Source organism: Arachis hypogaea, chromosome 10 (assembly GCF_003086295.3).
Source record: "Arachis hypogaea cultivar Tifrunner chromosome 10, arahy.Tifrunner.gnm2.J5K5, whole genome shotgun sequence".
Classification (NCBI taxonomy): domain Eukaryota; kingdom Viridiplantae; phylum Streptophyta; class Magnoliopsida; order Fabales; family Fabaceae; genus Arachis; species Arachis hypogaea.
This window is the reverse complement of record NC_092045.1, coordinates 15,791,274-15,807,359: the sequence shown is the minus strand read 5'-3', so window position 1 is coordinate 15,807,359 and position 16,086 is coordinate 15,791,274. Positions and strand designations below refer to the sequence as shown.

Sequence of the window (16,086 nt, the reverse complement as noted above, 5' to 3'; positions counted from 1 at the left end):
ATGTTTGTTTATTTATCTGTTGCCCTGAGGCAACCCAAGAGTAATTTTCCGTTCCCAAGAGTATATTTCCTGCGAGTAGAAAGCAGAGGCTGTCTCAATAGAGCTGCTAATAATTATATGCGCATTTATTTGAACGGAAAATCGTATCCGGGAAATCGTGAACTCGTGACCGGATAAATGTCGGGAATGCAGGTGCTAACCGACACATGAGCTCATGGCCTGTGCTAGGGCTAGACATGCATCATTCTTGTCTGCGCATCATTCTCTGTTGCATTCCTTTCTGTGGGTGATCTATTTCTTTGTGCTTGTCTGCTTGTATGCTATTTCTCTGTTTTATTTTCTTGTATTCTTTTGTTTGTGTTCTGCTTTCTATTGTGTCTACTTTCTCTTTCTGTCTTTATCTTTTGTTTACTGCTTTGCTATATTATGTTATTCGTCTGCTAATCGACCCCAAATAAATGAACGTAACTAATAACCCCGACCCTACTAAGAACTCCCCAGTTCTTACCCCTTCTCTCTCCCTTCCCCTTCAGATGGAAGCAAGAGTTTCTTTCCGTAGTTCGCTGACGACCGTTTGCAAAAAGAATTCCGCTCTAGGTAGTCTTCTGAGTCTAGGGTGAACCCCATTCTCTGTTTATATGTATATACTGTGAGGCCAGCCAACGTCTGCACCCTGCTTATCTACAAACTTTAACCTAAGTCCTCCGTACGATGTTGCTATTATGTGGCCACTCGATGAAGTACTTGAGAGACGCTCTTTGATGACATACGATCGTGCAGAGGACTAGTAGACGACCTTCCACCTTTTGATGACGATCCACCTGACTTGGGTTTTGAAGACTTAGAACGTACTTTCCCTCGCTTTAGTAGTTTAGAGGGACTAGGTGAGTATAGAGTCTAGGCTAGCCTGGGTGCCAGCTTAGGGACCTCTTGAACAGGTCAGGACCTGGGATGTTGTATGTATATATATGTATATAGTTATTATCTAGCTATATCTAGGGGTGTTCTAACTAACAGTCTATATTCTAATAGAGGCTGAATCACCGAATGTTGTCAACTGCTTGTGATGTGTTTATGTGTGGTTGTTTGTAACTGTTTTATATATTATTAGTTGTGAATTGATTATGAATGATACTGTTTGTTAATCCAAATGTTTTCAAAAAAAAAGTACCTCGTAAAATAACTACGCTTTTAACAGCGAATCAGGCTCATATGATAGATAATAGATAATAATTAGGAAGACAAGTTGGTAGCGCTCAGTTTCTAGTATGATCATGACGTACAAGAAATTGGGTCGTTACAGGAACCATCTCATTTGGACTTCTGTAGCTAAAGTTATAGCCGTTTGAGTGCGAAGAGGTCAGGCTGGACAGCTTAGCAGTTTCTCCAACTTCTTGTATTCCTTCCACTTTTGCATGCTTCCTTTCCATCCTCTGAGTCATTCCTGCCTTGTAATCTTTAAAATCACTTGACACACATATCAAGGCATCTAATGGTAATAAGAGAGGATTAAACATAGGGAACTTAAGGCCAAAGAAGCATATTTTCAATCAAAGCACATAATTAGGAAGGCAAATGTGAAACCATGCAAATAGTATGAATAAGTGGGTAAAGAGTTGATAAAAACCACTCAATTGAGCACAAGAAAAACTATGAAATATGGGTTTATCAGTGAGCTTAATGAAAAGATGGCCTCAATCATATAAATGCATATATACATCAAATAATGGACATAAAGAATCAAACAAATCAAAGATTGTAATCATAAAGAGAGAATAACACATACAAGAATGAAGATAGTGGTTATATGGTGTAACCACACAATAAGGCTCAAAACTCACATGCTTATGTGTTCTTAGCTCAAAAGAAATATTCCACAATATATTTCAAGCAGTTTTCAATCAAACAAACACCAACTCAAATCAATTAGGATATCAATGCCCTATCAAGAATATTTTTCTTGGAAAATTTCATCAAATTAACTAAGCTTATTATATGTATGCAAAGACATGCAATAACCAAGAAAAGATGCAATTAAAGCTCTAAAATATATACAACTAAGAAGGATGAAAGGTGAAAGTGTCTGGGATTAGAGTATGTCACCCTAGGTTGCCGATCGGAGACGATCTCCCCACACTTAAGGGTTGCACCGTCTGCAGTGCATCTAAAGGTGAGCAACGGGGATGTGGTGACTTTGGATTTCTGCTTTTAGCTGGCGGATCAATTGGCTGTTGCTTGCTTTTTCTCCTGCTTCCCTTGTTGCTTATGGTGCATGATCCATGAAAAATAGAAAACAGGATGAACATACAAGTAAATGCAAAAACAAGGAAGCATAGGGTGTTGGAATGAGGTGGTTTCACTAGAAGGAGTGAGTGAATTAATTTTGTGACATGTAGGAAATAAGTGTGTGTATTCTAAGTTGCGCCGTTTAGAACACACACACACTAGCATGGAAAGCTAGGTCACAATTACAATAAAGAAGCATGCACTTCACTCATTCTAGTGTGCTTGAGATACTTTAAAAGACTTGTAGGTTAAGAAAAATAAACAAGCAATAAAGAAGCATGAAAGCATTCAAGCAAGAATCAAGGAATTGTGAATTGTATCATAAAGCAACACCTAACTGACATGAAGTGGACAACATAACAAGCATACTCCACAAAGCTTAAAAAGCTCAAAAAGTGTCATTAGGTAAGCTTATGATCCAATTTCACAATTCTCAATGTTAATGCATTAAATAGGTGACTTCAATGAAAATCAATCATAAACAAGCATCATCTAACAAAAAAATACATCAACTAAAAACAAATTGCCTAATTATAGATAATGAAATCAAATTACATGGTGGCCAAAACATGCAATTTAAAAATCCAATAAGATTCATGAAGGCAATGTCAAAAGTACTTGGTATGTGCAAAATGAAACATGAAGAACTCAACACCAAGCAATAATTTATAACTTCAATAAAGATATCCAACAATATATAGCAGTAACAATATGAATAATTAAGCAGCAATATCTCAACACAAACAATAAATCAACTCGATCATCCAACACGTAGCACCAAAACAGAAAATTAAACAAACTAATGCAATAACTAACTAACTAACTAAACTAACTAACCAACTAAGGGTGAATGTCGTAGGTAGTGAAGTATAGTGGTGAGTGGTAGTTAAAGGAGGGAAAGAAGAGGGAGGAAGAGAAAAAAAGAGAAGAAGTAGAGAGAAGAGAAGAAGAGAAGTATAGTGGTGAGAAAACAGGGGCGTGCGTACGCACAAGGGGCTGTGCGCGCGCACAGGGGGTCCAACAATTCCCAATTGATTGCACCAAGCTTGGATGGAGTGTCCAACAAGCTATGAGCTCCCAATAAGAAAAACAAAAAGCAAACAAGAAACACATATGCACAATCTTAACATATTCACAATAATAAACAAAAAACAAGATATTCACATATTAACATATTCAGAATAGCTAAAAATAAGCAAGTAACATATGTAGAATCAACCAAAAATCAAACTATTTCCATATTAACATATTTACAATAATTAATAATATATACCGTTGCAACTCCCCAGCAACAGCGCCAAATTTGATAACAAAAAATTCTTTGCCGGTTCAGAATCAATCAAAACAAGAATCAATTTGTTAGTAGCATAGTCCAAACCAACAATGAACTCTCATAATCAAATGTTAAATTCACTACAAAATAACCGAGAGTATTTAGACCCCCGGGTCGTCTTTCCTAGGAGTTGCAATTAAGTGTCATGTTATTGGCTATGGGAGGAAATGGGGATTGGGAAAGCAAGAGAGAAAGTAATGTAAATGGCAAGCATTCAAACAAGCATGCCAGGAATTAAAAAGGGAAAGCAATTAAAAGCAATGAAAAAGGATTTAAATACTAAAAGGAGCTCTTGGTGAGAATTCGGTAATTAAGGATTCCTATCCTAGTTGTGGATCACAAACATGGCAATTGTGTGGAATTAATCCCAATTAGTCAATCCTACTTGAGAATTAGTCAAAAGGGCATAATTGATTTCAATCCCTAAGTCCTAAGTCAACACTAGTGGGTCACTTAGAGTCAAGGGAAACCAAACCAATTAACAATCCTCACACAATACGGAATAGACATCCACAACTCAATTCCACCTAAACACCCAATTTCTCAACCAAGAGTGTGAAAGGCTAAACATGCAAGAAATTAAACATTAAAGCAATAAAAGTTAAAGCAATAAAATAGAAGGAATGAAAATTTCAAATGCAAGAAAACCTCTTGGCAAGTAATTGAGAGCCAAGGTTACCTATCCTAGCCATTGACCATAAACACATGATAATTATGAAGAGTTAATCCTACTTAGTCAACCCTACATCGAGGATAAGTCAAGTAGGCATAGTTGATTTCAATCCATAAGTCCTATGTCAACACTTAGGGTCACATAGAGTCAATGAAAACTGATAAACCACTATTACATGATTTATCTTGTGCTCAATTGAGCGGTTTTTATCAACTCTTTACCCACTTATTCATATGATATGCATGTTTTACATTTTCCTTCCTGATTCTGTGCTATGATTGAAAACATGCTTCTTTGACTTTTATTTTCTTTTATTTAAATCCTCTCTTATTATCATTCGATGCCTTGATATGTGTGTTAAGTGATTTCAGGGATTACAGGGCAAGAATGGCTTAGAGGATGGAAAGGAAGCATGCAAAAGTGGAAGGAATACAAGAAGTTGAAGAAATTGCTAAGCTGTCCAGCCTGACCTCTTCGCACTCAAACGGTCATAACTTGAGCTACAGAGATCCAAATGATGCGGTTCTAGTTGCGTTGGAAAGCTAACATCCGGGACTTCACAACGATAAATAATTTGCCATAGCTGCCTCGAAGTTAAGTGATACGGACGCGTGGATGACGCGCACGCGTCGCAGCTGCGAATTTCAATCCACGTAAACGCGTAAACGACGCCTCCGCGTCACTTTGCCGCGACCTGTACGAACCAGAAAGCGCTGGGAGTGATTTCTGGGCTGTTTTGACCCAGTTCTTGGCCCAGAAAACACAGATTAGAGGCTGGGAGTGGAGCAGAATAAGATCATTCAAACATTCATTCATAAATCACACTTTTCATAATCTAGATGTAGTCTTTAGAGAGAGAGGTTCTCTCCTCTCTCTTAGGATTAGGATTTCTTTTAGTCATTAGGATTGTTTCTTCGTACCAGGTTCAATAATTTATGTTTCTCTTCCATTTTTGTTTACTCTGAAGCTTTTATTTGTATTTGATTTATGTTGCCCAATTGGCTTATGAACTTTTCCATGTTAGAATTGACATCTCCATTCACTATAAATTGAGGTATTCCATATATTTATAATTTTAATTTAGCTTTCTATATTCTTGGTTCTGGTTGATTAATTGGTGACTCTTGAGTTATCAAACTCATCGTGATTGATAATTATTATTCTTGCTAATTAATTTATATTCCTATAACTCTAATATTTCCTTAAGGAGTTGACTAGGACTTTAGGTATTAAATTAATTTGTCCACTTAACTGACCTTCATAGTTAGAGGTTGACTTAGTGGGAGCAACAGTATAATTTTCATCACCATTGAAAAGGATAACTAGGATAGGACTTCCAGTTTTCATACCCTGCCAAAAGTCTTATCAATTATTAATTTCTTAATTTCTACAAACCAATTCTCTCATTCAAAACCTTTTCAAACCCAAACACTGTTTTCCATAACCAATAATAAAGCATACTTCCCTGTAATTCCTTGAAAAGACAACCCGCGGTTTGAATACTTCGGTTTATAAATTATATTGGGTTTGTTACTTGTGACAACCAAACGTTTGTAAGAAAGGTTGATTGCTTGGTTTAGAAACTATACTTGCAATGAGAATTTATTATAACTTCTCAACCAACAATCTTCAGTTCTTCAAAATGGCGCCGTTGCCGGGAAATTACAAACGTGTGCCTTATTATTGGTTATTGTAAATATTTTTCTTTTACTTGTTTATTTGTTTTTGTTTTCCCTTCTTATTTTTGATAACTACTATGAATTTTCACCCCTCTCGCTTTGAGTTTGGTTCTACTTTTGTTGAAAGGAATGGAAGCTATAACAGGACTATGCATCAAGGTCTAAGCAATCAAAGATGGACAGAGACCACTCTACAATGCATACCAAGTTGATAGATATGGTGGACCCCCTTGTAGCTACCAACAAGCCCCACCCTATGCTCAGAGACCATCCTCTCAACATAACTTCGAACCACCATACTCACAAGCCTCTTTTCACCATTCGCCACCGTATAATCCTTATCCACCCCAACGCCAATCCAATTACTCCCAAGAACCACCACTCCCCTATGCACCATGTCCATACCCATCGAGCCAAGAATCACAGGTTCGCTTCGAAGAATCAGTAGACCAATTTCATGCAACCCTTCATCAATTGGAGCAAGCAATAAATCAATTATCTTCCAGACGTTCGGACACTCAGCAACCCCCCATGGCTTCATGTGGAGAACCTAATGAAAAACGTAGCATGAAGGAGACACTAGAAACTCCAGTGGACAGTATAGAGCATAACTTTGTACTAGAACAAGTAGAGGAAGCTGTCATTATAGAAGAAGAAGAGTTGGTTGAAGATTTAGGAGATGCCGAATCTCCGCAGGAATCCAGAGTTGTGGAGAATTCCGTCGAAGATGTTACAATTGATGCTAAGGGAGATAGTGCACAGCCTCCAAAGTAGGCATCTTATGAGGAATTGGACGGAATAACCCAATACACAAGTTTCCTTGATGATGATAATCACAATTCAAGTTCTCTTAGTAATGAACTTGCATCCGCAAGTGAATTCTTTGAGATAGAAGAATCCTCCCCAAGTGAATACGAGGATGATGCAGAGGTAGACTTTTCTCAACCTTCCGATTATGACTCGAGTGATGAGGAAGATATCAAAGACTTTGATCAAGACATGCTTGAATTGGAAGAAATTTGCAAAGAAGTGGAGGAATTTACAGAAGACCACAAGAGAGTAAAGCTTGCAGAACCACTGGAAACACCTATCCCAAGGACATTGCCACCCAATACAGACTTCAAGTGGGTAACATCCTTAGCTTTTATCTTTACTTTTCCACTTGAATATGGTTTACTTGAAATAGAAGGCCAGCTTAGAGCTCTTTGCGGCTTTAAGAGTAAAAGGAAATTGATTCGCACTCAGAGCTGGTATGCAAGGTACAATGAGGTTTCACACTTCAATTTGAGGTGCAAGAATTGGTGTCAAGCTCAATTAAAAGGATCTCGAAAGCTGTTTGGTCACTACAGTGAGAATTCAGATTACTTATCACCCGGCTGGAAAAATGCAAATCAAGATAAAAATAGGTGTAAAAGTAGAGTTTGGGATCCTAGAATCTATTTCGACATTCAACACCTCGGGAGCTTGGAAACCTGTTTAAAACTGCTCAACGATTTTACGTACCTTGTTTGGGACCCGGAGGATGCTGGCATTCCAAAAACTGGTGGAGATTTCTGGACGAATTCAAGCATAAGCCACCATAGCAGGAAGCTCATCCAATGTTCAACTTAAGGACTTTAACTAAAAGTTCTAGGTCGGAGACAACCCACCATGGTATGATCATTTTTTTCTATTTTAGTCTGCTTTTGAATTCTGATTGAACCGGGAATTGTGCATAACATTCATTGCATTCTGCGTTCTGTATACTGCATGAAAAAAAACAAAAGAGAGCACGCAACGCGACAACGTCGATGACGCATCCGCATCATATGTGCGTTGGAAAGAAAAGAAAAGTGAACAGAGAGTCACGCGAGAGCGTGGCTGGAGGCGTGCCTTTGGCACAATTAACCGACGCGACCGCGTTGCTGATGCGTCCGCATCATGTGGGAAAAATGCCTCCCACGCGTCCACATCACCCACGCGAACGCGTGCCTCAAAGTCGACGTAAAAAGGGTGTATGGCCGAAAGTTGAGCTAGAATTGGGCTGGACTTGTGCTAGAAGCACAAGCCCTGCCACGCGTACGCGTGCCCCACGCGTCTGTGCCGTTTTCAAATTTAGGCCATCCACGCAATCGCGTCAACCACACGACCGCGTCACCCATAGATTTGGCAATATGAATTTCAAACAGAAAGTTGCGCGACCGCGAGGCTGCCCTCGCGCTAATGGCACAAATCAATCCACGCGACCGCATGGGTGACACGTTCGTGTCACTTCATCGAAGCGCTATCCACGCGACCGCGTGCCCCACACGCTCGCGTCACCTGTGCCGCACAGCTTTTCCAAATCAGCCAAATATCTTATCTTTTCTTTCCCAAATCTACATCTTTTCTTTCCCTTCTTATTCCTTTCTTCCTTCCTTTCTTTTTCTCTCTTTTTCTTTTATTTGGTGTTGGAAATTTATTTAGGTCTTTACTATTACTTGTGGATTATTATGGAGTTGTTTGACAATTCATATTACTTGGAATGCTTGCATGTTCCAAATTCATTTTTCCCCTATAATATTAAACATACATACTAAGTTTTGTGAAAATACCCGTATGGCATTGTGCTTTCTTCATTATTCTATTCTTCTACTCTAATTCCTATTTTTCACAAAACCCTTTCCACTATTTTATTAATTGAATATAATTGTCAATATAAACATTATTGTTAGTTTCTTACGACTAATAATACATTATGGCTTTTAATGCTTGATTTATGCTACTCATGCCTTTGCCAGCATGCCAATAAACATCTTGCATCTAATTGCTTCAATTTATCAAGCCCCGTTTCCATTGTTGTCCTAATTTCATGGAGTCGCTGGTGCGCGAAATTGTGAACAATACTTTTCACAACTCTCATAATCCCCGGTCATGAACCCCAAAAACTTGGTAGCTCAATACCATGGCATTACACAACTTCGCACAACTAACCAGCAAGTGCACTGGGTCGTCCAAGTAATAAACCTTACGCGAGTAAGGGTCGATCCCACGGAGATTGTTAGTATGAAGCAAGCTATAGTCATCTTGTAAATCTTAGTCAGGCAGACTCAAATGGATATGATGATGAACGAAAATAACACAAAGATAAAGATAGAGGTACTTATGTAATTCATTGGTAGGAACTTCAGATAAGCGCCTGAAGATGCCTTCCCTTCCGTCTCTCTGCTTTCCTACTGTCTTCATCCAATCCTTCTTATTCCTTTCCATGGCAAGCTTGTGTAGGGTTTCACCGTTGTCAATGGCTACCTCCCATCCTCTCAGTGAAAACGATTGCATATGCTCTGTCACAGCACGCGGAATTCAGCTGTCGGTTCTCGGTCAGGCCGGAATAGAATCCATCGATTCTTTTGCGTCTATCACTAACGCCTCGCCCGCTAGGAGTTTGAAGCACGTCACAGTCATTCAATCATTGAATCCTACTCAGAATACCACAGACAAGGTTAGACCTTCCGGATTCTCTTGAATGCCGCCATCAGTTCTTGCCTATACCACGAAGACTCTGATCTCACGGAATGGTTGGCTCGTTTGTCAGACGAGCACTCGGTTGTCAGGCGATCAACCATGCATCGTGCAATCAGGAATCCAAGAGATATTCACCCAATCGAATGTAGAACGGAGGTGGTTGTCAGTCACACGTTCATAGGTGAGAATGATGATGAGTGTCACGGATCATCACATTCATCAAGTTGAAGAACAAGTGATATCTTAGAACAAGAACAAGCGGAATTGAATGGAAGAACAATAGTAATTGCATTAATACTCGAGGTACAGCAGAGCTCCACACCTTAATCTATGGTGTGTAGAAGCTCCACCGTTGAAAATACATAAGAACAAGGTCTAGGCATGGCCGAATGGCCAGCCTCCCAATGATCTAAGATAGCATAAAAATGAAGATAGCTACCTCTTGATGTCTCAATACAATAGTAAAAGGTCCTACTTATAGAAAACTAGTAGCCTAAGGTGTACAGAAATGAGTAAATGACATAAAAATCCACTTCCGGGCCCACTTGGTGTGTGCTTGGGCTGAGCAATGAAGCATTTTTCGTGTAGAGACTCTTCTTGGAGTTAAACGCCAGCTTTAGTGCCAGTTTGGGCATTTAACTCCCATTTGGGTGCCAGTTCCGGCGTTTAACGCTGGAAATCTTGAAGGTGACTTTGAACGCCAGTTTGGGCCATCAAATCTTGGGCAAAGTATGGACTATCATATATTGCCGGAAAGCCCAGGATGTCTACTTTCCAACGCCGTTGAGAGCGCGCCAATTGGGCTTCTGTAGCTCCAGAAAATCCGCTTCGAGTGCAGGGAGGTCAGAATCCAACAGCATCTGCAGTCCTTTTTGGTCTCTGAATCAGATTTTTGCTCAGGTCCCTCAATTTTAGCCAGAAAATACCTGAAATCACAGAAAAACACACAAACTCATAGTAAAGTCCAGAAAAGTGAATTTTAACTAAAAACTAATAAAAATATACTAAAAACTAACTAAATCATACCAAAAACATACTAAAAATAATGCCAAAAAGCATACAAATTATCCGCTCATCACAACACCAAACTTAAATTGTTGCTTGTCCTCAAGCAACTGAAAATCAAATAAGATAAAAAGAAGAGAATATGCAATGAATCCCAAAAACATCTGTGAAGATCAGTATTAATTAGATGAGCGGGACTTTTAGCTTTTTGCCTCTGAATAGTTTTGGCGTCTCACTCTATCCTTTGAAATTCAGAATGATTGGCTTCTTTAGGAACTTAGAATCCAGATAGTGTTATTGATTCTCCTAGTAGAGTATGATGATTCTTGAACATAGCTACTTATTGAGTCTTGGCTGTGGCCCAAAGCACTCTGTCTTCCAGTATTACCACCGGATACATACATGCCACAGACACATAATTGGGTGAACCTTTTCAGATTGTGACTCAGCTTTGCTAAAGTCCCCAACTAGAGGTGTCCAGGGTTCTTAAGCACACTCTTATTGCCTTGGATCACAACTTTATTTTTCTTTCTTTTTTTTTCGTTTTCTTTTCCTTTTCTCTTTTTTTTCGAATTTTTTTCTTTTTTTTTTTTGCTTTTTCTTGCTTCAAGAATCATTTTAATGATTTTTCAGATCCTCAGTAACATGTCTCCTTTTTCATCATTCTTTCAAGAGCCAACATTCATGAACCACAAATTCAAGATACATATGCACTGTTTAAGCATACATTCAGAAAACAAAAATATTGCCACCACATCAAAATAATTAAACTGTTATAAAATTCAAAATTCATGCAATTCTTTCCTTTTCAATTTAAGCACGTTTTTATTAAGAGAGGTGATGGATTCATAGGACATTCATAACTTTAAGGCATAGACACTAAGACACTAATGATCACAAGACACGAACATAGATAAACATAAGCATAAAATTCGAAAAACAGAAGAATAAAGAACAAGGAAATTAAGGAACGGGTCCACCTTAGTGATGGCGGCTCTTTCTTCCTCTTGAAGATCCTATGGAGTGCTTGAGCTCCTCAATGTCTCTTCCTTGTCTTTGTTGCTCCTCCCTCATGATTCTTTGATCTTCTCTAATTTCATGGAGGATGATGGAGTGTTCTTGGTGCTCCACCCTTAGTTGTCCCATGTTGGAACTCAATTCTCCTAGGGAGGTGTTTAGTTGCTCCCAATAGTTTTGTGGAGGAAAGTGCATCCTTTGAGGTATCTCAGGGATCTCATGATGAGTGGGGTCTCTTGTGTGCTCCATCCTCTTCTTAGTGATGGGCTTGTCCTCATCAATAGGGGTGTCTCCCTCTATGTCAACTCCAACTGAATAACAGAGGTGACAAATGAGATGAGGGAAGGCTAACCTTGCCAAGGTAGAGGACTTGTCCGCCACCTTATAGAGTTCTTGGGCTATAACCTCATGAACTTCTATTTCTTCTCCAATCATGATGCTATGGATCATGATAGCCCGGTCTATGGTAACTTCGGACCGGTTGCTAGTGGGAATGATTGAGCGTTGTATGAACTCTAACCATCCTCTAGCCACGGGCTTGAGGTCATGCCTTCTCAATTGAACCGGCTTTCCTCTTGAATCTCTCTTCCATTGGGCGCCCTCTTCACATATGACTGTGAGGACTTGGTCCAACCTTTGATCAAAGTTGACCCTTTTTTGAGTTTGAAAGGGATCTCGGGGATCACCTTCTTCAAGGCCACAACTTCATAGAAGTGGTCTTGATGCACCCTTGAGATGAATCTCTCCATCTCCCATGACTCGGAGGTAGAGGCTTTTGCCTTCCCTTTCCTCTTTCTAGAGGTTTCTCCGGCCTTGGATGCCATAAATGGTTATGGAAAAACAAAAAGCAATGCTTTTACCACACCAAACTTAAAATGTTTGCTCGTCCTCGAGCAAAAGAAGAAAGAAGAGAGTAGAAGAAGAAGAAATGAAGAGAAAGGGGAAAGGCTTTGTATTCGGCCAAAGGGGAGAGAGATGGTGTTTAAGGTGTGTGAAAATGAAGGAGTGAATGAGGGTTTATATAGGAGAGGGGGAGAGGGATGTTCGGCCATTTGAGGGTGGGTTTGGGTGGGAAAGTGGTTTGAATTTGAATGGTGGGGTAGGTGGGGTTTTATGAAGGATGGATGTGAGTGGTGAAGAGAAAGATGGGATTTGATAGGTGAAGGGTTTTTGGGGAAGAGGTGTTGAGGTGATTGGTGAATGGGTGAAGAAGAGAGAGAGAGTGGTAGGGTAGGTGGGGATCCTGTGGGGTCCACAGATCCTAAGGTGTCAAGGAAAAGTCATCCCTGCACCAAATGGCATTCAAAATCACGTTTTGAGCCATTTCTGCGGGCTGGTGCCCATTTCTGGCGTTTAACGCCAGCTTCTTGCCCATTTCTAGCGTTTAACGCCAGTCTGGTGCCCCTTTCTGGCGTTAAACGCCCAGAATGGTGCCAGACTGGGCGTTAAACGCCCAACAGCTAACCTCACTGGCGTTTAAACGCCAGTGGGTGCGTCCTCCAGGGTGTGCTATTTTTCTTCCTGTTTTTCATTCTGTTTTTGCTTTTTTCATTGATTTTGTGACTTCTTATGATCATCAACCTACAAAAAAGAGAAAATAACAAAATAAAATAGATAAAATATAACATTGGGTTGCCTCCCAACAAGCGCTTCTTTAATGTCAGTAGCTTGACAGAGGACTCTCATGGAGCCTCAGAAATGCTCAGAGCCATGTTGGAACCTCCCAACACCAAACTTAGAGTTTGAATGTGGGGGTTCAACACCAAACTTAGAGTTTGGTTGTGGCCTCCCAACACCAAACTTAGAGTTTGACTGTGGGGGCTCTGTCTGTCTTTGATTTGAGAGAAGCTCTTCACGCTTCCTCTCCATGATGATAGAGGGATATCCTTGGGCCTTAAACACCAAGGATTCTTCATTCACTTGAATGATCAACTCTCCTCTATCAACATCAATCATAGCCTTTGCTGTGGCTAGGAAGGGTCTCCCAAGGATGATGGATTCATCCATGCACTTCCCAGTCTCTAGGACTATGAAATCAGTAGGGATGTAATGGTCTTCAACTTTAACCAGAACATCCTCTACAAGTCCATGGGCTTGTTTTCTTGAATTGTGTGCCATCTCTAGTGAGATTTTTGCAGCTTGCACCTCAGAGATCCCTAACTTCTCCATTACAGAGAGAGGCATGAGGTTTACACTTGACCCTAAGTCACACAAGGCCCTCTTGAAGGTCATGGTGCCTATGGTACAAGGTATTGAAAACTTCCCAGGATCCTGTCTCTTTTGAGGCAGTTTCTGCCTAGACAAGTCATCCAGTTCTTTGGTGAGCAGAGGGGGTTCATCCTCCCAAGTCTCATTTCCAAATAACTTGTCATTTAGCTTCATGATTGCTCCAAGGTATTTAGCAACTTGCTCCTCAGTGACATACTCATCCTCTTCAGAGGAAGAATACTCATCAGAGCTCATGAATGGCAGAAGTAAGTCCAATGGAATCTCTATGGTCTCAGTTTGAGCCTCAGATTCCCATGGTTCCTCATTGGGGAACTCATTGGAGGTCAGTGGACGTCCATTGAGGTCTTCCTCAGTGGCGTTCACTGCCTCTCCTTCCTCCCAAAATCCGGCCATGTTGATGGCCTTGCACTCTCCTTTTGGATTTTCTTCTGTATTGCTTGGAAGAGTACTAGGAGGGAGTTCAGTAATTTTCTTGCTCAGCTGACCCACTTGTCCTTCCAAATTTCTAATGGAGGACCTTGTTTCAGTCATGAAACTTTGAGTGGTTTTGATCAGATCAGAGACCATGGTTGCTAAGTCAGAGTTATTCTGCTTAGAACTCTCTGTCTGTTGCTGAGAAGATGATGGAAAAGGCTTGCTATTGCTAAAACTGTTTCTTCCACCATTATTGTTGTTGAAACCTTGTTGGGGTCTCTGTTGATCCTTCCATGAAAAATTTGGATGATTTCTCCATGAAGGATTATAGGTGTTTCCATAGGGTTCTCCCATGTAATTCACCTCTTCCATTGAAGGGTTCTCAGGATCATAAGCTTCTTCCTCAGATGAAGCTTCCTTAGTACTGCTTGGTGCATTTTGCATTCCAGACAGACTTTGAGAAATCATATTGACTTGTTGAGTCAATATTTTATTCTGAGCCAATATGGCATTCAGAGTGTCAATCTCAAGAATTCCTTTCTTCTGACTAGTCCCATTGTTCACAGGATTTCTTTCAGAAGTGTACATGAATTGGTTATTTGCAACCATTTCAATCAGTTCTTGAGCTTCAGTAGGCGTCTTCTTCAGATGAAGAGATCCTCCTGCAGAGCTATCCAAAGACATCTTGGACAGTTCAGAGAGACCATCATAGAAAATACCTATGATGCTCCATTCAGAAAGCATGTCAGAGGGACATTTTCTGATTAATTGTTTGTATCTTTCCCAAGCTTCATAGAGGGATTCTCCTTCCTTCTGTCTGAAGGTTTGGACTTCCACTCTAAGCTTACTCAATTTTTGAGGTGGAAAGAACTTTGCCAAGAAGGCATTGACTAGCTTTTCCCAAGAGTCCAGGCTTTCTTTAGGTTGAGAGTCCAACCATGTTCTAGCTCTGTCTCTTACAGCAAAAGGGAATAGCATAAGTCTGTAGACCTCAGGGTCAACCCCATTAGTCTTGACAGTGTCACAGATTTGCAAGAACTCAGTTAAGAACTGATGAGGATCTTCCAATGGAAGTCCATGGAACTTGCAATTCTGTTGCATTAGAGAAACTAATTGAGGCTTAAGCTCAAAGTTGTTTGCTCTAATGGCAGGGATAGAGATGCTTCTCCCATAGAAGTCGGGAGTAGGTGCAGTAAAGTCACCCAGCACCTTCCTTGCATTGTTGGCATTGTTGTTTTCGGCTGCCATGTGTTCTTTTTTCTTTGAAGAATTCGGTCAGGTCCTCTAAAGAGAGTTGTGCTTTGGCTTCTCTTAGCTTTCTCTTCAAGGTCCTTTTAGGTTCAGGATCAGCCTCAACAAGAATGTTTTTGTCTTTGCTCCTGCTCATAAGAAAGAGAAGAGAACAAGAAATGTGGAATCCTCTATGTCACAGTATAGAGATTCCTTGAAGTGTCAGAGAAAAGAAGAGTAGAAGACAGGAAGTAGAAAATTCGAACTTATCAAAGAAGATGGAGTTCGAATTTTGCATTAAGGGATAGTGTTAGTCCATAAATAGGAGGGTGTGAGAAGAAGGGAAGTAATTTTCGAAAATTAAGTAGAAATTTTGAAAACATTTTTGAAAAACATTACTTAATTTTTGAAAATGAAAGTGGGAAAGAAGTAAAGTGATTTTTGAAAAAGATTTTAAAATTAGAAATCAAAAAGATTTGATTGAAAACTTATTTTGAAAAAAGATGTGGTTAAGAAGATATGGTTAGTTTTAAAAAAAAGATGTGATTGAGAAGATATGATTTGAAAAACATTTAAAAAAAGATTTGATTTTGAAAATTAAAACTTGACTAACAAGAAAAGATATGATTCAAACATTAAACCTTTCTCAACAGAAAAGGCAACATACTTGAAGTGTTGAATCAAATCATTAATTGATAGTAAGTATCTTTGAAAAAGGAAAGAAATTGATTTGGAAA

At 39.7% G+C, this 16,086-nt stretch overlaps 1 non-coding gene across 1 annotated transcript; it reads left to right on the top strand.

The window, feature by feature from the left end:
• The first annotated feature begins 14,857 nt into the window (after positions 1-14,857).
• Positions 14,858-14,965, top strand: LOC112718856 (small nucleolar RNA R71). The gene has a single exon (XR_003161184.1). It is a non-coding gene; the product is annotated as a small nucleolar RNA R71 (small nucleolar RNA).
• Positions 14,966-16,086: the final 1,121 nt, after the last annotated feature.